The sequence below is a fragment of the Ahaetulla prasina genome, chromosome 3 (genome assembly GCF_028640845.1).
Source record: "Ahaetulla prasina isolate Xishuangbanna chromosome 3, ASM2864084v1, whole genome shotgun sequence".
NCBI classification, from domain to species: domain Eukaryota; kingdom Metazoa; phylum Chordata; class Lepidosauria; order Squamata; family Colubridae; genus Ahaetulla; species Ahaetulla prasina.
Window position 1 is genome coordinate 202,469,244 of NC_080541.1, and position 23,315 is coordinate 202,492,558.

The window sequence follows — 23,315 nt, forward strand, 5'->3', positions numbered from 1 at the left end:
CAAGGTCCCTTCCAACTCTGATGTTATGTTATGTTATGTTATGTAGATGTGGAACTTTCAGTCTTAAAGAAAGGAGATGATTATAATTACTATTGGTTCTCAAATTCAACAGCATCACCCCAGAGATAAGGAGGGGGCTTTCTCTCTTAGGGCTCTGGAAAGCTTTGAAAATCTGGCTTTGATCCCAGGTCAGGCGTTGATGTTTATGATTTTTCTAAGGCCTCTATTTTGTTTTGTTTGTTTTGTTGATTTTGTTGTTTATTGGATCATTTTAGTCTGGGATTTCTGTCTGATTTAATGCTTGTAAATGTTTTTATTTATTTCTTTTTTTCTAGTTTTGAATACCATCCAGCGTCCCAGAGTTGGGTGGCTAATTTAACTAAATAAATAAAATAATCCCAGGGATCACTTTCTAAGAGGAAGAGAAAGGAAGAATATATATACAATCAGAACTATTTGCAACTTGTTCTTTTAAGAGTAAATTAAACTAAGACTATGGTTTTAACAATGGTTCCAAAGAGTTTTGGATTTTTCTGGAAATCCCCTTATAAATTTTTGGTATGATTTACACCACAGGTGGTTAGAAATATACATTAATATTAATGGTAGATAGATAGATTGTAACCACTAATGGTATAATGGTTCCAATTAATGATATAGGACAGAGCAAGGGAAGACTTGTAACACAATAAAGTTTGTTTGAACATAAGCCAAAACCAGGGGTGGGCAACATTTTTTTGCCCAACCATCTGACCAGAGGCCTTTCAGTGATGTGCTAACAACACTAGGAGGTGTGAGGTCAGACTTCTTGGTCTCATTTTTAATATGTTTGGGGATTTTAAGGGTGAGAATAGGAGTAATTCACCTCCCCAAAAATATGTGAACCAGAAAAGACATTTTCTGTAATCATCTCCTTTCTTTAAGACTGAAAGTTCCACATCTACATCTTTGGATGTCATTAAGAGCTAATCATTTATCTAATAAGAAATGAATTTAATATGATTAAATTTGTTTGCCATCCATCTGCCTGCGAGGCAGCTCTGGGTGACTTACAACATTAAAAGCAATAAAATCAAGTATGTATGTATGTATCAGAGGTAGGTTTCAAAATTTTATAATTCAGTGGTGGGCGTGGCATGGCTTGGTGGGTGTGGCTTGGTGAGCTGGCAGGGGAAAGATATTATAAAATCTCCATTCCCTCCCCACTCCAGGGGAAGGTTACTGCAAAATCCCCATTTCCTCCAGATCAGCTGGGATTTAGGAGGCAGAGAATAGATGGGGGCGGGGCCAGTCAGAGGTGGTATTTACCGGTTCTCCAGAACTGTTCAGAACCTGCTGAAACCCACCTCTGGTATGTATGTATGTACTGTAAAAATCAAGATAAAAATACAATTAATATATTAACTCATGAAAGTTAGTGAAAGAGGCTAAATTTGTAAAAACAACGGCAAATGTGTTATATTCTACTTTATAAAGAAGTGTCTTCCTTGTTGTCCCACATAAATAAATGGGCATTGAGCTCTTTTGCCCATTTGTAAAGGATAAGTGGTAATAAAGAGGGAAGGAATAGATAGCAAAATACATGTGAACATCTTGGTTCTGGTTGCCAGGACCTTGCTTTGCCCAACTTAGCTGGTGTGGTATAAAAGGCAAGGAAAACAAATCAGTTTTATTTTCAGAAATGACTCTAGTCCCTACTCATGGAAGTGTTTTATTTCAAGATATCTGACCAGAAAACCAGTCACACACAAAAGTCTAACCTGGAGTAATAGGCAACATCCTGAAAGTCTAATGGTGATAGCGAGAATCATTTGCATCAGATTGTCTTCTGATTAATTAGTGTTTTCTGATTATACACACTGTGATTGTCATTTTGTGACGGTGACAGTTATTTCCTTCCTGAGCAGTGTTTCTTAAACTTCTTTTTTCTTTCAGGACCCCTTCCCAAGTGGCTTCTGGTTCTATGGGTTTTATTCATCAATATTTACTCTATCAAAAAATAAAATTTATGCATTCACTGTCACTGCCACTTCTCATGATTGTTTAATATTTTAATATTGCATTATTTTTTGCTATGATCTGAAAATAATTTTGAAAATGCAGACCCCTGAGAGAGTCTTGAGGGACCTTGTACTGCACTTTGAAAAACAATGATCTAGAGCAGGGGTCTCCAACCGTGGCAATTTTATGCTTTGCTTTGCTGGCTGGGGAATTCTGGGAGTTGAAGTCCGCCAGGCTTAAAGTTGCCACGGTTGGAGATCCCTGATCTAGAGGTGGGTTAGGAGAGATATCCCAAAAGATGGACTTTGCACCTGTATCCCATGTCCACATCCCACCCCATGTGATTGTCACATATTTAGCTTCTGTTTAATAGACACTTTCTTTTCTACTCCCCAAACATAATTTTCTTGCAAAATTTTATTTTTAGATGATGCATAACATATAACGCCTGAGGTTTTCAGCCAGCTTCATATTCTAGCCCATGGTTAAAATATACACAAAGTAGCTTAGCTATATCCTGCATGGAATATTTATTTGAATTTTTATACTAGTGCTGGCTATGGATTAAGTTAAGGTTTTATTTTCCTTCCTTCCTTTCATTTCTTGTACAAATTAATTTAATGTGGGGAAATTCATTGAAATGATACCCTTGTGCATTCCTGAGAAATTCTGAAAAAGGGGTGAGCCTGTTTTTCCCTCCTTCTCCTCCTTCTTCCTGTTGGATCTGTTGCTTACTCTGAGGTCTGAACATGGCATTAACAATGGAGTTCTCAAATGTTAAAGAACTGATATGATCATATAAGTAAATTCTCATGGTCTCAGGGAAAACGGCTTAGGGACAAAAATAGTTTTGCAATTAGATATATATTTCGTTGTTATAAAGGGAGCATATTTCCAATTTTGGCTTCGTTTTGCTTTTTAAAAAACCACCGTAAAAACGTATCTGGTCAACCTTTTCATGCCAATGTTTACATGGCAGCTACATCAGGGGTGGTATTCACTTACCTTCACTAACAGTTAGCAAATGTGAGTGCATGCACCACCTCTGCACATGCCCAGAGCCTTCTGCGCATGCACAGAGCATCAAAAATGGCCAGGTGGGCAGAGCCTCCCTCCGCCACCGCTACCAGTTTGCCTGAATTGGATAAAACTGGCTGAATACCACCACTGAGCTACATAAACAAATGAGGACAATCCGCTGCTCAGTGTAAGATTCCAGATTTAGTAACTGTCTCCAAATTAGGATGAGAAGGACGTGAAATGCTGGAGAACTGCTAGCAGCCACTATCTACAATAGCATTATTGTATCTGGAATATAGGAAAAGAAGGAAGCTAATAAAATGGTCTGGACCTAGATTCGTAAACTGTTCATTTGCAGCTACTTCTGTTTGTATATCTAGGGCAAAGGATTTTTTGGGGTGAGCTGAGGTTAGCTGTCCCCACCCAACCTTCAAATCAAGCTCAGCTGCTAATGAGACATCCATGTAGTCTACTTGGCAGCATTATGAGTTGTTTACCTTTGGGGGGAACATTCTTTCAATTTTGTCCTCTGGCTTAAAACTCAGCTGTTCTTTGGAAAACTCCCATCAAAGGTCTATTCAGGCCTGGCCCTTAAAGTACCAAGATCTCTTATTTGCCGTTCTCAAGATGTATGAGTGCATTTTGTGTGCATTTCTATAGGCATCTATGATAAAATTTGATAAAGTAGACCATAACCTACTACTAGATAAAGTGGAAAAATGTGGGTTAGACAGCACCATCACCAGATGGATTCGTAACTGGCTGACCCACCGCACTCAACATGTAGTCCTCAACGGAACTACATCCACATGGAGGGAAGTATGCAGTGGAGTACCCCAAGGCTCTGTTTTAGGCCCAGTACTCTTCAACATCTTCATCAACGACTTGGACGAGGGAATAGATGGGGAACTCATCAAATTTGCAGATGACACCAAGCTGGCAGGAATAGCCAACACTCCAGAAGATAGGCTCAAGATACAGAAAGATCTTGACAGACTAGAACATTGGGCACTATCAAAAAAAATGAAATTCAACAGTGAAAAAAGTAAGGTTCTACATTTAGGCCAAAAAAACAAAATGCACAGGTATCGTATATGTGGTACCTTGCTCAATAGTAGTAACTGTGAGAGGGATCTTGGAGTCCTAGTGGATAACCATTTAGATATGAGCCAGCAGTGTGCAGCAGCTGCTAAAAAAGTTCTAAAAAAGCCAACACAGTTCTGGGCTACATAAACAGACGGATAGAATCAAGATCACGTGAAGTGTTAGTGCCACTTTATAATGCCTTGGTAAGGCCACACTTGGAATACTGCATTCAGTTTTGGTCGCCGCAGTGTAAAAAAGATGCTGAGACTCTAGAAAGAGTGCAGAGAAGAGCAATAAAGATGATTAGGGGACTGGAGGCTAAAACATATAAAGAATTATGATAGACAGTCAGATATTTGGAGATGCTTATAATAAGTATGTACTTCTCAATTGTCTCTTCCTCAGATTAAATTCTTTCAGTTCCTTTAGGTTTTCTTTGAGTACATCATTCTGTGGATTTCATATTATATTTCTTGCAGATCTTTGGATATACTCAAGTTCAATTCTACCTTTCTTAAACTGGAATAACCAAATTAGTTTTTTTAAGATTTCATCAGGGTCAAATAAAGTCGTACCATGACATTTTATGTTATAGATACAACCTTCTGCCTTAATTTAATTTTTGATAACTTCAAATTTTAGGCTCCTAGTTTGTCAGTCCTTAAATAAACTGGAGCCTGAAATTAAAATTTGAAGTTGGCTTCCTAGTTTCTATTAGTTAAAAGAGTATAGAGAGCGCATCTAGATTTGGGCATTAGCTTATTCTCATGAATTTAAATGCCACTTCTCCCTCATGGTGAGCATTATATTATCAATTAAAAGAATGATGATACTGCATAAGTCAGATGTTATTAATGCAGTATTCACAGATACCAAGGCATGTATAACTCTTTCAGATGACATTTAGATTAAATAAATGTAATTCCAGATGACTATAACATTTTATTTGTTTGTTTATTCCATAATACATTCCTATTCTGGAGGACTCTAGTCAATGTATAGCAATATGCAAAGTAAACATAATTATACCACTCAGAAATTAAATACAAATATGAATGTTCCCACTCAGGACCGCTAGTTAATTATTTTTAAAAATACAATTTAATATTTTAATTTAAAAATTAATTTTAATTAGTTTTTAATTAGCCAGACTCTTGCAAGGGTGCAAAATTGTGTGAGATTTTAGAGCTTGAAAAAGGATTTTATTTATATTTCGGTACTGTATCACAAACTGATACATTTGTAAAAAATTTAAAATGATAGGCTGATAAATATACCTTATATATTTAAGGTAGCATAGATGAGATTACTTTTCATTCTCACAACAAGAACCTTGAAAGCTACTGGAGTCACTGGAGAAGAGCCTAATGCTGGGAAAGATTGAGGGCAAAAGAAGAAGGGGACGACAGAGAATGAGGTGGCTGGATGGAGTTACTGAAGCAGTAGGAGTGAGCTTAAATGGACTCCAGGAGATGGTAGAGGACAGGAAGGGCTGGAGGAACGTTGTCCAAGGGGTCGCGATGGGACGGACATGACTTTGCGGCTAACAGCAACAAGAATCGTATAAACCTTTTTAGCTGATGTATTTTACTGCCGACTCATGTTCAGTTTGTTGTGGTCTGTTGCTATTAATTATAAGAATTATTCTGTCCACTATATTTTTGTTTTCAGATTTTTGTGTGTGTGAAAGAATTCGATGAATGCATAAGAAATATATTTTAAGCTTCAAAATTGATTTTCCTGTTTTAAATTGCTTAGTGGCTAATTTAAAATGACATTCTCTAATAAATATATCTGAATCAGTTCTGGTAAATGATTGTTTAGAACCCACATTATTTTAGCAAAAAGCAATAGTTACCCTCTATGTAACTCTCTGCTACTCAGCCTGTTTGGATTACAGAGGGTGTAACTAATAAGCTCAGTGATTAGAAACAGGCCACATTTAGGGTTACAGGGCAAGACCGTTATTTTTTTAAAACAAAAATACTGAACCAATCAAATTACTAGTGCGTCATCTAGTTATAGAAAACCTACTGCCCAATCATTCATATATGAAGTAAGTCCTATTGAAATCATTGGGATTGATTGATCGATTGATCGATCGATCGATTGATTGATCTCACCAGCTTCTTCAAACTCTTTCATTCTGGGCTTTCTGATGTGCAGCAGACTGCGAGAAAGTTGCCTATAACATGCAAGCCACTATTTTGGGGCTGAAATCTTAAGACTTGGAATTTCGGAGTACAACTCTTGAACTATTTTGGCAAAGAAACAATAGTATATAGGATATTTGATATCCAGAACTGAATCAGATGCTACTAAAATGTTGAATCTGGCCTCTTTTTATCTAAAAAGCAAGACTGAGCCTATTCCATATTTTTATTCTATCAGTAGCTACTCTGGCAGTGATTTGGTCTCCAAGCTTGTTTCAATTTAGTTTCTGACCGTTTCGTTACCAGACTAGGTAACATCATGAAAGTTCATATTTTGAGTCACTTTACTCCATTGAAGTGTTTAACGTTATTGTGTTAAGTTCTGCTAATGCAACTTTCTATTCTGGTGCCTCACATATATGTTGGACATCTGTCCCCATAATTCCCAGAGAGGTTGGGGAAATTTTAATACCAGATCTATCAGTTTTAACATACAGTATAAATTCTTTTTGTTTCTTTCTGTACCTTTTAACAAGTTGTATTTTTCGTATATAAACACAAGATTATATATATATATATATATATATATATATATATATATATATATATATATATATATATATATATATATATATATATATATATATATATCTACTGGGTGGGCAGAGCTTTGCTCTGCCATCGCTACCAGATCGCTGAATAACTGGCTGCGATCACTACCGGATCACGCGATCCAGTCCGATCTGGTAGCATTTCACCCTTGGTATGTATATATCTATGTATATGTATGTATGTATGTATGTATTATATATACATTACTTTTTTGGTAAATAACATAGGCCAACCTTTAATAATGGTACCACAATATATTTACTAATCTCACAAAGTTTTGTAGTATTTAAAGAAATAATGTTTGGGAAAACACAAAGTTAGGGGCTTTGGAGTTTAATTTCCAGTTCTGTTGTTGGCTCTGTGTGACCTGGGAACAGGGTATTTCTAGGCAGTATTCTAGAGCCAAAGGCTAATTATTTTGTACTTGCATATAAATTATGTAGCTTAATGAATCTAACTGAAACTAGATAGCAGAGTGCATCTGAATTCAATTAACTACAACATAATTGTTCGCAAAGGGATATACTCATATCTACCACTTTACATTTTATGTAACTGTTCATTGTTAATTTTCACAGCAACTTAAATCATGAAAGTTCATATTTTGAGTCACTTTACTCCATTGAAGTGTTTACCGTTATTGTGTTAAGTTCTGCTAATGCAACTTTCTATTCTGGTGCCTCACATATATGTTGGACATCTGTCCCCATAATTCCCAGAGAGGTTGGGGGAAATTTTAATACCAGATCTATCAGTTTTAAATTAGAATCTGATTTCAGGGCGCTTATAAACAGTTGTGTTCTCAACACACATGACAGCATGCCTGATTAAGTACCAATCAAAAAACATAATTGGAGGTAGACTCTGGGGGCATTTTAATACTCCTTTCTTGAATTACATTGCTACTTAGTGACTTTAATTACATTATATGCCTGTGGATTCAGTGGATGAGGATAGAACTATAATCCATTTGGAGTTTTGTACAATTATAGGCTGCAAGTGATGAATGCATAAGAAATATATTTTAAGCTTCAAAATTGATTTTCCTGTTTTAAATTGCTTAGTGGCTAATTTAAAATGACATTCTCCAATAAATATATCTGAATCAGTTCTGGTAAATGATTGTTTAGAACCCACATTATTTTAGCAAAAAGCAATAGTTACCCTCTATGTAACTCTCTGCTACTCAGCCTGTTTGGATTACAGAGGGTGTAACTAATAAGCTCAGTGATTAGAAACAGGCCACATTTAGGGTTACAGGGCAAGACCGTTATTTTTTTAAAACAAAAATACTGAACCAATCAAATTACTAGTGCGTCATCTAGTTATAGAAAACCTACTGCCCAATCATTCATATATGAAGTAAGTCCTATTGAAATCATTGGGATTGATTGATCGATTGATTGATCGATTGATTGATCTTACCAGCTTCTTCAAACTCTTTCATTCTGGGCTTTCTGATGTGCAGCAGACTGCGAGAAAGTTGCCTATAACATGCAAGCCACTATTTTGGGGCTGAAATCTTAAGACTTGGAATTTCGGAGTACAACTCTTGAACTATTTTGGCAAAGAAACAATAGTATATAGGATATTTGATATCCAGAACTGAATCAGATGCTACTAAAATGTTGAATCTGGCCTCTTTTCATTTAAAAAGCAAGACTGAGCCTATTCCATATTTTTATTCTAGCAGTAGCTACTCTGGCAGTGGTTTGGTCTCCAAGCTTGTTTCAATTTAGTTTCTGAACGTTTCGTTACCAGACTAGGTAACATCATCAGCAGGATTTTCTTGTCCTATTCCTCTTTAGCTAAAAGATGTTAACTGATGTAACTGATGTTACCTAATCTGGTAACAAAATGTTCAGAAACTAAATTGAGACAAGCTTGGAGACCAAACCACTGCCAAAATCTAAAACCCAAGTTACAAGTATATTCTATTATTTTAAAGTAGCTATTTTGCCCTTAAATGAAAAGTGTTTAGAGGAGTGTATATGCGAGATTTGGTTGTTTAACATTTATTTTGCTAAGTTAGTTAAAAATGTTCCCTAATGTTATTAAGTAGAATACGATACTTTGTATATTAATATGTGGTTGCTAAGAATCAACACTGACCTGATAGCACATAATTAATCAATACTAATAAACTATGATTTACTGAATAAGTTTCAATTATCAGGGATCGTATAGCACATTAAGCTACAAACCATGCACAGAGGGTTAATTCATATAATATGCTAACTAGAACTAAACAAACCACATTATGGTTTATTATAATCTGTGAGCCAAGCTGTAGTTTTATCAAACTAGCAGTTTTAGCATTTTGTAATGATGGGAAAAATAATTAGGGAGTGAGAAGGTTGTTTTTGCTGGAGCCTTTCAGAGGGATTTTTGAGGAGGAGAAGAAGAATTTTCTGTGAATTTTCTGAATTGAAGGCAAACTTGGGTTAGGCTTTCTCCATGACTTTCTCCATGTCCCCTCCCATGATTAAAACATGTGGTACTCAACAGAAAATTCCTAAGAATCACAGAAACAGAGTTGGAAGAGACCATTTATGCCATCAAGTTCAACTCAATTTAAGGGTCTTAAGTGAGACAGCTTTGAGTTTCTACAGCCAAAGAAGAGAGCATCATCTCCCGGCAAATAGTTTTCACTGCCAAACTGCTCTCTATGTTAGTTTTTCTTATATCTAAAAAAAATTTGCCACCCTGTAATGTAAATATATTATTCTGGGTTTCTCCTTTCTTCTATCCAACTTCCTTTAAGGAATTTGAAGAGTGCTATCATATTCACCTTAGTCTGTGTTTCACAAAACCAGACATGCCTAGGTTCTTCAGTTCTCTTCATAGGTCTCAGTTGCCCATCCTGAATCTTTTCCTATGAGCCGCAGTGGCGCAGTGGTTAGAGTGCAGTATTGCAGGCTACTTCTGTAGACTGCCGGCTGCCTGCAATTTGACAGATCATATCTTACCAGGCTCAAAGTTGACTCAGCCTTCCATCCTTCCGAGATGGGTAAAATGAGGACCCAGATTGTTGGGGGCAATATGCTGATTCTGTAAACCTTAAAGAGGACTGTAAAAACATTGTGAAGCAGTATATAAGTCTAAGTGCTATTTTTATTTGTCTGAAACCTTAAAATTGGACATCCAGGATTGGATACAATAATTGAAGTGGCATCTGACCAAAGCAGAATCAAGCAAACCAATTTATTTTCCATGTTTCGGAAATTATACTTCTTTTGATACAGCCTAAAAATTCATGTGTTGTTTTTTTGCAGCCACATCTCCCTGCTGGCTCATATTCAGTTTGTAATCAACTACTATTCCAAGAATTTTTTTATTTTTATTTTTTTGCAAAGGCTTTTACCAAGCCAAGCATTCTTCATTGCATATCTCAGCATCTGATTTTTGTTTCTTCAATAAAGAATCTGAGACTTGTATCAGTTAAATTTCCTTTTGTTATTTTCAGCCCATTTTTCTGACTACGGTACCAAGATATTTTTTTGTTCTTCTAGAGCAGGAGTGTCAAACTCAAAGCCTGGGGGCTGGATCCGGCCCACGGGGTGCTTAGATCTGGTCTGTGGGGCCACCTTGGAAACAGCGAAGGACTGGCACATGGTGCCTCTGCCAATGAAAATGGAGCCTTTCTGAGTTCCATTTTCTCTGGCAGAGGATTGCAGGAGGTCATCGCAGTCAAAAATGGAGCTCAGGAGTCTGTTTTCTTTGGCAGAGCGCTCAGGCCACCACATGCTTCTCCAACATGAGTGACATCGAGCTGGCCATGCCTACTATGGCCACACCCACCCTGGCTAAGTACCAATCAAAAACATAATTGGAGGTAGACTCTGGGGCATTTTAATACTCCTTTCTTGAATTACATTGCTACTTAGTGACTTTAATTACATTATATGCCTGTGGATTCAGTGGATGAGGATAGAACTATAATCCATTTGGAGTTTTGTACAATTATAGGCTGCAAGTGATGAATGCATTGAGATTATTTTTATATAGGATAAGTTTTTATATATTTATTTATTTTGCTAAGTTAGTTAAAATGTTCCCTAATGTTATTAAGTAGAATACGATACTTTGTATATTAATATGTGGTTGCTAAGAATCAACACTGACCTGATAGCACATAATTAATCAATACTAATAAACTATCATTTACTGAATAAATTTCAATTATCAGGGATCGTGTAGCACATTAAGCTACAAACCATGCATAGTGGGTTAATTCATATAATATGCTAACTAGAACTAAAAAAACCACATTATGGTTTATTGTAATCTGTGAGCCAAGCTGTAGTTTTATCAAACTAGCAGCTTTAGCATTTTGTAATGATGGGAAAAATAATTAGGGAGTGAGAAGGTTGTTTTTGCTGGAGCCTTTCAGAGGGATTTTTGAGGAGGAGAAGAATAATTTTCTGTGAATTTTCTGAATTGAAGGCAAACTTGGGTTAGGCTTTCTCCATGACTTTCTCCATGTCCCTTCCCATGATTAAAACATGTGGTACTCAACAGAAAATTCCTAAGAATCACAGAAACAAAGTTGGAAGAGACCATTTATGCCATCAAGTTCAACTCAATTTAAGGATCTTAAGAGAGACAGCTTTGAGTTTCTACAGCCAAAGAAGAGAGCATCATCTCCCGGCAAATAGTTTTCACTGCCAAACTGCTCTCTATGTTAGTTTTTTTAATATCTAAAAAAAATTTGCCACCCTGTAATGTAAATATATTATTCTGGGTTTCTCCTTTCTTCTATCCAACTTCCTTTAAGGAATTTGAAGAATGCTATCATATTCACCTTAGTCTGTGTTTCACAAAACCAGACATGCCTAGGTTCTTCAGTTCTCTTCATAGGTCTCAGTTGCCCATCCTGAATCTTTTCCTATGAGCCGCAGTGGCGCAGTGGTTAGAGTGCAGTATTGCAGGCTACTTCTGTTGACTGCCAGCTGCCTGCAATTTGACAGATCATATCTTACCAGGCTCAAAGTTGACTCAGCCTTCCATCCTTCCGAGGTGGGTAAAATGAGGACCCAGATTGTTGGGGGCAATATGCTGACTCTGTAAACCTGTAAACCTTAAAGAGGACTTAAAGTGAAGCAGTATATAAGTCTAAGTGCTATTTTTATTTGTCTGAAACCTTAAAATTGGACATCCAGGATTGGATACAATAATTGAAGTGGCATCTGACCAAAGCAGAATCAAGCAAACCAATTTATTTTCCATGTTTCGGAAATTATACTTCTTTTGATACAGCCTAAAAATTCATGTGTTGTTTTTTTGCAGCCACATCTCCCTGCTGGCTCATATTCAGTTTGTAATCAACTACTATTCCAAGAATTTTTTTTTTTTTTTGCAAAGGCTTTTACCAAGCCAAGCATTCTTCATTGCATATCTCAGCATCTGATTTTTGTTTCTTCAATAAAGAATCTGAGACTTGTATCAGTTAAATTTCCTTTTGTTATTTTCAGCCCATTTTTCTGACTACGGTACCAAGATATTTTTTTGTTCTTCTAGAGCAGGAGTGTCAAACGCAAAGCCTGGGGGCTGGATCCGGCCCACGGGGTGCTTAGATCTGGTCTGTGGGGCCACCCTGGAAACAGCGAAGGACTGGCACATGGTGCCTCTGCCAATGAAAATGGAGCCTTTCTGAGTTCCATTTTCTCTGGCAGAGGATTGCAGGAGGTCATCGCAGTCAAAAATGGAGCTCAGGAGTCTGTTTTCTTTGGCAGAGCGCTCAGGCCACCACATGCTTCTCCAACATGAGTGACATCGAGCTGGCCATGCCCACACTGGCCACACCCACCCTGGCTCCCTGAAGTCAAACACAACCCTGATGTGGCCCTCAATGAAATCTAGTTTGACATCCCTGTTCTAGAGCAGGGGTCTCCAACCTTGGTCCCTTTAAGACTTGTGGAATTCAACTCCCAGAGGAACTCTTGGAATTGAAGTCCACAAGTCTTAAAGGGACCAAGGTTGGAGACCCCTGTTCTAGAGTATTGCCTATAAAATGGCAATATTATCTATTTGCAAATCTGATAAGCATTCTCTCCACCTCTTCATCCAATTATTAATAGAAGACTCAGGCTGATCATTGTGGCACATCATTGATGGTGTTTTTTTTTGCAATTTGATGAGAAATCATAGATGGCCCTCTTAGTCAGTTATAATATATCTGTTTAATTGTCATGCCATCAAGCCCTTAATTAATTTGCCAATCAGCATTCCTTGAGCTATTTTGCCAAAGTAAAGATATCTTCCTTGTCAGGATTTGTTCTTGAGAAATCATTGCTAACCTGGTAATTAGTGTACTATATTTTGTGTATCTTTTCTTTTATGTACACTGAGAGCATATGCACCAAGACAAATTCCTTGTGTGTCCAATCACGTTTGGCCAATAAAATTCTATTCTGTTCTGTTCTGTTCTATTATCAAGATGCTTACAGCTCTTTATAATTTTCCCTTGAATTATCCCAGATATTTATCATTCTGTAGCTTGTCTGAATATTGATAGCAAAATGGTTTATAATTTGGCCCCTCTTTCTTAAGATATGGACAATATTTGCTTCAGTAATCAAGTACTTCTTCAGGATTTCTCAAGGATAATACAGCCAGACACCAACTAATTTCTTCAGTACCTTAAGGTACAATTCATATGATCACATAAGATTTTGTTAGAAAAGACCAACCAAAAGTAGCAGTTGAGAATTTTTTTCTCTTTTGTTACCTGTTATTTTGCTGCTTTCATTGTTCTTTCATTCTGAACATATCTATCCTTTTTGTTACTCTTAGTATATTTGGTTAACTTCAGCTTATTCTGAGTTTGGATGCTCAGTACCATCTCAACATTCCTGGGTTACCTAGTTGTACTTTTCTTTTGTGACCTCTTCCCATTTCCTTCATCTGTCCTTCTTCCAGATTTTTCATTGTTCTTCACTTTTCATATTCACACTTTGTAATACTGCTTTTAACTCTTTCTTAAGAGAACCCATCTTGATCTACTTTTTTATATTAACTTCTCCTGCCCTGGGAACTTACTGATCATTACTCTGAATTTCTGTTTTTTCACTATGTTTTGTTTTCCTTTGCTTAAGAACTATAACATTACAAGGTCACTTCACCCAATATTTTTGCTGCGGTACTTTTTACTTTAGTTGCTAAAACTTCTCTGTTGGTTACTATTAGGTCAAAGACAGCTGATTCACTTGTATCTTTCACCAACTCTGGAGATAGCAAAAAAAATTTAGAATATTTCATTGTGATGTTGTCTATAGTGTTGTAAAATTCATTCCTGCACAATCTACCAGTTCTCACTGTTTTTATCAGCACATGTGCAAGTCCTCCCTTTTAGAAATGTGTATATGTTACAACACATATAGAAAAGAGGCAGGGCTTGTGTCATGATATTATGATGCTACTTACATCACTCTGACTTCTCCTTAACCTTGAATAGATGCTTTTGGTTCATTCATTAGTATCTTTGAGCAGAGATCAGTTTTTAACATACAGTATAAATTCTTTTTGTTTTCTTTCTGTACCTTTTTAACAAGTTGTATTTTTCGGTATATAAACACAAGATTATATATATATATATATATATATATATATATATATATATATATATATATATATATATATATATATATATATATATATCTACTTACCTTCCTTACCAGCTCGGGAGTGGTTAAAACCAGGAAGTAATGACACCCGGGTGGGTGGGCAGAGCTTTGCTCTGCCATCGCTACCAGATCGCTGAATTACTGGCTGCGATCACTACCGGATCACGCGATCCAGTCCGATCTGGTAGCATTTCACCCTTGGTATGTATATATCTATGTATATCTATGTATGTATGTATTATATATACATTACTTTTTTGGTAAATAACATAGGCCAACCTTTAATAATGGTACCACAATATATTTACTAATCTCACAAAGTTTTGTAGTATTTAAAGAAATAATGTTTGGGAAAACACAGAGTTAGGGGCTTTGGAGTTTAATTTCCAGTTCTGTTGTTGGCTCTGTGTGACCTGGGAACAGGGTATTTCTAGGCAGTATTCTAGAGCCAAAGGCTAATTATTTTGTACTTGCATATAAATTATGTAGCTTAATGAATCTAACTGAAACTAGATAGCAGAGTGCATCTGAATTCAATTAACTACAAACATAATTGTTCGCAAAGGGATATACTCATATCTACCACTTTACATTTTATGTAACTGTTCATTGTTAATTTTCACAGCAACTTAAATCATGAAAGTTCATATTTTGAGTCACTTTACTCCATTGAAGTGTTTAACGTTATTGTGTTAAGTTCTGCTAATGCAACTTTCTCTATTCTGGTGCCTCACATATATGTTGGACATCTGTCCCCATAATTCCCAGAGAGGTTGGGGGAAATTTTAATACCAGATCTATCAGTTTTAAATTAGAATCTGATTTCAGGGCGCTTATAAACAGTTGTGTTCTCAACACACATGACAGCATGCCTGATTAAGTACCAATCAAAAAACATAATTGGAGGTAGACTCTGGGGGCATTTTAATACTCCTTTCTTGAATTACATTGCTACTTAGTGACTTTAATTACATTATATGCCTGTGGATTCAGTGGATGAGGATAGAACTATAATCCATTTGGAGTTTTGTACAATTATAGGCTGCAAGTGATGAATGCATTGGAGATTATTTTTATATAGGATAAGTTTTTTTTATATATATATATATATATTTATTTATTTATTTTATTTGCATTTATATCCCGCCCTTCTCCGAAGACTCAGGGCGGCTTACACTATGTCAGGCAATAGTCTTCATCTATTTGTATACTATATACAAAGTCAACTTATTGCCCCCAACAATCTGGGTCCTCATTTTACCTACCTTATAAAGGATGGAAGACTGAGTCAACCTTGGGCCTAGTGGGACTTGAACCTGCAATATTGCAGGCAGTTGCTGTTAATAACAGGCTGCATTAGCCTGTTGAGCCACCAGAGGCCCTTAGTTGTTGATTATGTTAAATTCTTCTTTGAAAACTTGGAAGCATGGCCGTTACCTTCAAAATCTATATTTCTGAACATAAGCAGGAGCTTTTGTGAAGGGGAAGGGCAGCAGAATAAGGAAGAGTGGGATTAAGAGCCGCTTTCTAGCCTGCAGTCCAAAATTCAGTTCTCCTCTTTTCTCGTAAACAGATGCTTGACCAGGCTTAAGCATGAGATGCAAGAACAGACATAGAAGTTAACTCTTTTTTTTTTAATTTCATTTTGTCACAACAGTATACACAAACATTGTCATAAATAAACAACATATCTTGAAGAAAATATATATATATATAAGTAAAAAAATATGCATCAACTGTATTAATTTGATATAATGAAGGGAACAATAGGACAGGAACGATAGGCACTTTTGTGCTCTTATGCACGCCCCTTATAGTCTTCTTAGGAATGGGGTGAGGTCAATAGTAGACAGTTTTTGGTTGAAGATTTTGGAATTTTGAGTAGAGACTATGGAGTCAGGTAATGAGTTCCAGGCATTAACAACTCTGTTACAGAAGTCATATTTTCTGCAATCAAGTTTGAAGCGGTTGACATTAAGCTTGAATCTATTTTTTGCTCTTGTAATATTGCAATTGAAGCTGAAGTAGTGTTTTACAGGAAGGATATTGCAATAGATGATTTTGTGTGTTAAACACAGGTTATGTCGAAGTTGACCGAGTTGTAAGTTTTCTAATCCCAGGATTTCAAGCCTGGTGGTATAAGGTATTTTGTTGTTTTCAGAGGAGCGAAGAACTCTTCTAGTAAAATATTTCTGGACTCGTTCTATTGTATTTATGTCAGAGATGTGGTATGGGTTCCAGACGGATGAGCTGTATTCAAGAATAGGTCTGGCAAATGTTTTGTATGCTCTAGTTAGTAGTGTAGAGTTTTTGGAAAAGAAGCTGCGTAAAATTAGGTTTACAACTCTTAGAGCCTTTTTTGCTATGTATTGCAGTGGGCTTTGGCATTAAGGTCATTTGATATGAGAACTCCAAGATCTTTGACAGGGCAAGGGTCATCAGTAAGGTAATGACCATCCAGTTTGTACTTGTTGATAGGATTCTTTTTTCCAATATGTAAGACTGAGCATTTGCTGGTTGAGATTTGTTTTACCCTAAATGAAAATGTCTTAATGGTGGGCTTTCACAAGTGCCGACATAATTAACATTATCACATCTTAGGGTGTTGCCATTTATCAAGCCAGGCCATCGATCCTTCTAGTTCAATATTAACTTTGCTGGCAGAGTGTCTCCAAGGCTGGTTTCCTGACTATTGAGGAAGGAATATTAAACGGCCGTACTGTGTCCATTACAGATCAAGCCATATGCTACAGAAGACACAACAACTTCCCCTGTTATATATATTAGAAAGCAGAGGCTTCCTTCTATAGGTTAGGTGAGCCACTCTCATATTCTGCATCCCTTAAGTCAGTGACTTTAACCTCAGCAACTTGCTCTCCCCCCTCATCATTCCCTATGGTCATTGCCATGCCATCTGTTACCTTTCGACGGTTGAATGCTGTATCTTTATCTCAGAGCCTAGGTAGTCATCTGCATCTTAGGTAGCTGAACAAAGGCCCACAAGGGTAAATCAAAAGGTGAGCTGGTTCAGGCCCTACTTGGAACCTTCCATATGCTTTTAATCCATTAGTAGCCGTAGAAACCTTTTGAAGTTTCTCTCCTCCCCTTCCCACTTCGCAGCTGTCAGCTCCCAAGTTCTGCTCCCTTGCACTGCTGGGGAGCACTCTTCTAAAAGCACAGTCATGCTTTTGCCTTAATGTTGCAGCCCCAGGGGATCTAGAGTGACGACAGGTCTAACAAATGGTGCAATCTGCTCTGTACAGCTGTAAAACAGAACATTAGATGGGATGGGATACAGCAGGGTGGGGGGTGGGGGGAGGGGTGGGATGGGATGGGATGGAGGGGGAATCCATATTTTCCTGTACTGCTCAAATTGGGTGTATCTGTATGACTGCAGTGAAGACTTGTGAAACCAACAATGCAAAAATAAAGAGATCCACCAAAAATGGATTAATTTTGCGATGGGGCAGAATTGCTGCAGGAGTCTAAGTTAAGAAATAGATAGTTCCTTCATTTGAAGCTACTCATGTACGCTTGTGTTGAACTTTGGATCTCTTTTTAAAAACACGAAATACCTCTTCGAGCGTGCAGAGTGATATATGCCTGCTATGAGTAACTGAAAGCCTCTCATAGTATTTGCTTTGCATTCCTAATGTCAACATTAGCTCAAAGGTTATTTTAGTTATTATCTGATGTTAGAAAAGTAGCAGATTTTAAGAATGCATTTACTGTTGGTTTCTCTGATTTTGGCCTTGGGCTTTGTATGCTCCAGCAGTCTCTAAAAAGAATAGTACTTTAATTTCCAGTCTTCCCTGCTTTAAATATTGTCCGTAATTTTTATTTGGGGAAGCTTCAGAGAATGCCTTAAACATTATTCCAAGTTTCTCCAGTTTCGGTTCTCTTGCTGAAGGTTTTTGTATTTACCATATGAGTATACATAATCAACTTTGACTGTTAAACATTTGCAGGTAAATACATACATAAAATACAGTTAATTTGCTTCAGTTTATCCCACGCATGTGAATATTCTAAAATGTTGAATGTGTTTGGATTTTAGTCACATTCATAGAAACCCATTAGGAAATGAAATCTTTTCATTCACTGTCACTGGTTTTGGTCGTGCATAATTTAGAGGTGGTATGGACAGAGGAAACGATAGTACAGTGGTCTTTTGAATCATTCCTGCCTGTTGTAAGATATGCTGATGCTGCTCTTACCAATGTGGCTTTTTGAAAGATCAGGAATCCAAAGCTGACAGTGTTATAATTACTTTTCATTTTCTTTCTTTCACACTCACAGACACACACATTCATACACACGATCTTCCTTCCAAACTGCGGTCTGAAGTTTCATGCTTGGCAGGTATTAAGACACATTCTTTTGGCATTTGAGGCTAGGCAATGGAAATTTATCTGCCTTACTTACCCCAGTTCCCATTTTCTCTCTTCACTTGGACAGTATGAAAAAATAATGGGGGTAGGAAAAGAAGATGGAATGTTAAATCTGTTTTTTAAATTATTGGCAAACGATGTGGCTGGACTAGTTTTTGCTAGTACAGTTCTAGCTATTGTTTGTTGGAATTAAAAGTCCAGCTATCTGCCTATTGAAAGGGAGATGACAGAAGCCCCTAGCTTATTAAGTAGAATGATTAACTCTTGGCATGCAAATATGTCTAATCCTGCAACCATAATATATTTGACAGAAACCCTGGATCACAATCTTACTTGTAGGTTTGAAAATATGTATAATTTTGAGCAGACATTGTCTTGTAAATTGCTGTCATGACTTCTACAATATTATGTGTTATCCTTTCCCAAAATAGAAAGTCCAAAGCTATTTTACCTGATGAGACTACAATTGTACCCTTATTCAATTTCCATAATTGTGCACCACTCAGCCATTAATTGGAAATCCTGGATCATCGATAGATGTACTTTTAATACTGGCAACATGGCATGGATTGCTGCTTTGCATGAGTAAATCTCACTGGATAGAATGGAAAGTAAATATTTCCAGATGAACTAGTCATCTAGCTTCCAGATTGATTTTTCAATCTATTTCAATCCCTTGGATTTATAAGTGCAATAGAAGTTAGAATTATTTTGTTATGGCATCAAAAAGAAAAGGTGTCTTAGAGAAAATATATTTGTACCATCAGTGAGATAATATTATTGAAATGAAAAAACAGTAATCTAAACTTTCATAATTGGCATCTATTACAAGTGGCTTTTTTTTTAAAAAAAATAGTAGGTTTAAAATAATATTTGGAAATCTGAAATTCCAAAGAACTTTTCAGTTATTTTTATTTTGTTTCCTTTTTCAAAAAAGGAAACATCAATATGTTCAAAATTAGCTAGTGAGAGAATACAAGTTTTCATCCCAGTACTTATAAATTAGGTATTTGTTGGCAGACAGGGGAAAGTAATTTAGAGCAAAAAGAAACCTTAAAAAATAGTTGGTTGAATTTGTGTCCCCTAGACTGAAGGAAAGAGATTGGTTATAGTTAAAACAGAGATCCAGAAACAAATATTAAATGGTGGAATAATTAAAAGGAAATATCTGGAGAAAGTAGAAAACGGTTCATGTTAATGAGATTCTTTATATCAGTGTTAAATATATCAAAATGCTAATTTACCTTATTAAGCTCATTCTTATTAATTTAATATTCGCAAAACAAAGGGAGCTTGTAAATGGGAGGCTACTGTAAATGGAATATCCATTATCAGTTAGTTAATTAGCATTTTGAAGAAAGTAAACGGTCCAATTTAAAACTCCAGTTGAGAACATGACTGTACTGTAGTGGAGCTACGAGTTGCTTAGGAATCCAGCTCTCTTTATGTTTTGTTTTTGTTTGCTGCTTTGGCAAAACAATCACCAGTTTATTTCAACTATCCTCTGCTTTCAGAAGAAAGATAGCAAGACATGAGAAAAGTGAAGCAAACCCATGTAATAATCTGAGAGATCATCATTTTTACATTGCAACACATATAATTGATCAACAAGGGATTTTTCAAGAATGAATATCCACAATCAGACTGGCAAATGGAAATTATACATTGTGCTTTGCCAGTGAAAATAGTCTTGACATTTAGATTGGTAGTTTGAGTTGACCTTGCAAGAAAAAGGAAAAAAAAAACAGGAATCATCATCATCAGCCTTAATCAAAAGCAGAATTTTTTGTATTTTTAGATACGTATTTACAGTTACTTCAATTATTTGCAAAGAAAATTTTTGATAAGAGAAGTGAGATAGCTGAGAATGTTAAAGCCTTACCCCAAACAATTTAAAAGTTTAAATAGTTGTCTTATTGTTTTGTGCCATTTTAAAAAAAAATTAGCAACACATTTTCAAATAGGTCTTCACTCATGAGGACTAGAGACTTGTTTTGTTTGGGAAACAAAAGAGAGGAGAGGGGAAGGCAGCTTATTCCCACCCCCTGCTTTTTATGTTTGGGATTATTCTGAGAGTGGTTGAAAACTAAGAGCCCTATGTGGTCACAGTGTGTTTAACTATTATGAATACGTATTGAAGCTTTTCCCAAGAACTTAACAGTTTTGAGAGACCCATCTTGTTTTATGACAAAACCACAACCCATATATACAGATGACAACAATGATGACAACAATGCTATCCTATCTGTGCCTAAACTGGAAATTAGAAATTATTTTAAAAAATTATTTGTTTATTATTTTATTTATTTTATTTATTTTGTCACAACAATATATATAAGCATCACATAAAAAGATTATATAGTATATAAACAGATATATGAGGTAATATAAGGAAGTATAAGCATATATCAAACGCTTCAAACGCTCTACCATCATCCCAGTGCCGAAGAAGCCCACCATCAAGGAACTGAATGACTACAGACCAGTTGCTCTAACATCTATAGTCATGAAAACCTTTGAAAGGCTAGTGCTTTCCTACCTGAAAACCATCACGAATCCGCTCTTAGACCCCTTGCAATTTGCATACCGAGCAAATAGATCAACAGATGATGCTGTTAATATGGCTCTGCACTACATCCTACAACATCTTGAGTCTCCAAAGACCTATGCAAGGGTCCTTTTTGTAGACTTTAGTTCAGCATTCAATACCATCATTCCAGACATTCTTCTAACTAAGCTAAACCAGCTACAGGTACCGGAACAGACTTGTAAGTGGATCACAAGCTTCCTAACAAACAGGAAGCAGCAGGTGAAGCTAAGCAAGATCACATCAAATACCTGTACAATTAGCACAGGGCCCCCAAGGCTGTGTGCTCTCCCACTTCTCTTTCTCTGTATACCAATGACTGCATCTCCAATGATCCATTTGTTAAGCTACTGAAGTTCGCAGATGACACAACAGTGATTGGTCTCATTCGAGACAATGACGAATCCATGTAGACGAGAGGTCGAACGACTAGCCTTGTGGTGCAACCAAAACAATCTGGAACTGAACACACTCAAAACCGTAGAAATGGTGGTAGACTTTAGGAAAACCCTTCCATACTTCCACCTCTCACAATACTTGACAACACAGTATCAACAGTAGAAACCTTCAAATTTCTGGGTTCTATCATATCGCAAGATCTCAAATGGACAGCTAACATCAAAACATCATTAAAAAGGACAACAAAGAATGTTCTTTCTGCGCCAACTCAGTAAGCTCAAACTGCCCAAGGAGCTGCTGATCCAATTCTACAGAGGAATTATTGAGTCTGTCATTTGCACCTCTATAACTGTCTGGTTCGGTTCTGCAACCCAACAAGAAAAACACAGACTTCAGAGGATAATTAGAACTGCAGAAAAAATAATTGCTACCAACTTGCCTTCCATTGAGGACCTGTATACTGCACGAATCAAGAAGAGGGCCGTGAAAATATTTGCAGATCCCTCGCATCCTGGACATAAACTGTTTCAACTCCTACCCTCAAAACGACGTTATAGAGCACTGCACACCAGAACAACTAGACACAAGAACAGTTTTTCCCCGAAGGCCATCACTCTGCTAAACAAATAATTCCCTCAACACTGTCAGACTATTTACTGAATCTGCACTACTATTAATCGTTTCATAGTTCCCATCACCAATCTCTTTCCACTTATGACTGTATGACTATAACTTGTTGCTGGCAATCCTTATGATTTATATTGATATATTGATCATCAATTGTGTTGTAAATGTTGTACCTTGATGAACGTATCTTTTCTTTTATGTACACTGAGAGCATATGCACCAAGACAAATTCCTTGTGTGTCCAATCACACTTGGCCAATAAAATTCTATTCTATTCTATTCTATATATATATAAGAAGAAAAAAGAAACAAGCAAACAATTCCATCTAGATTTTGGCAATTAATTTGGCTGCTGACAATGTAAGAAAAGAGCCTTCATATGTAGTACTACAAGAGTGACATCTTCTATGGTACCCAGAAAATGAATGTAGATTTATGAATGACAAATCTTCTTTATGTATCGATACAAAGTACTTGGTGGATACAGCAAAGGGTAACTAGATACTGTCTTGACCATAGGTTGGTACAATACATGAGTGCTTTGTCTATGGTGGCCATAAGGTCTCTTCAAATTAGAACTGAAAAATTGAATTCAAACTACCTAATTTTTTGAAATAAAACTGTAAACAAATGACTAAAGGCCTCTCATCCATTTTATCTTACAACAATATATCTGAATTGTTCAGTTTTTTGAATGGTTAAGGTAGAAATGCCAAAAAAAGATGTTGAATAATTTAGGTATGTTAAGAATTGTTCAGTGTGTTTGCTGATGGCTCTGAATTTTGTCCTGCCAGACTCTTGTAGACCGTAGATG

At 36.5% G+C, this 23,315-nt stretch overlaps 1 protein-coding gene across 2 annotated transcripts in view; it reads left to right on the forward strand.

The window, feature by feature from the left end:
* The first annotated feature begins 18,800 nt into the window (after positions 1-18,800).
* Positions 18,801-23,315, forward strand: part of EYA2 (EYA transcriptional coactivator and phosphatase 2) — a 74,249-nt gene continuing 69,734 nt past the window's right edge. For both annotated transcript variants that reach the window (XM_058177263.1, XM_058177264.1), the window contains exon 1: positions 18,801-18,859. The gene's annotated coding sequence lies outside the window, so the exon portion shown is untranslated. The remainder of the gene's footprint in view (positions 18,860-23,315) is intronic.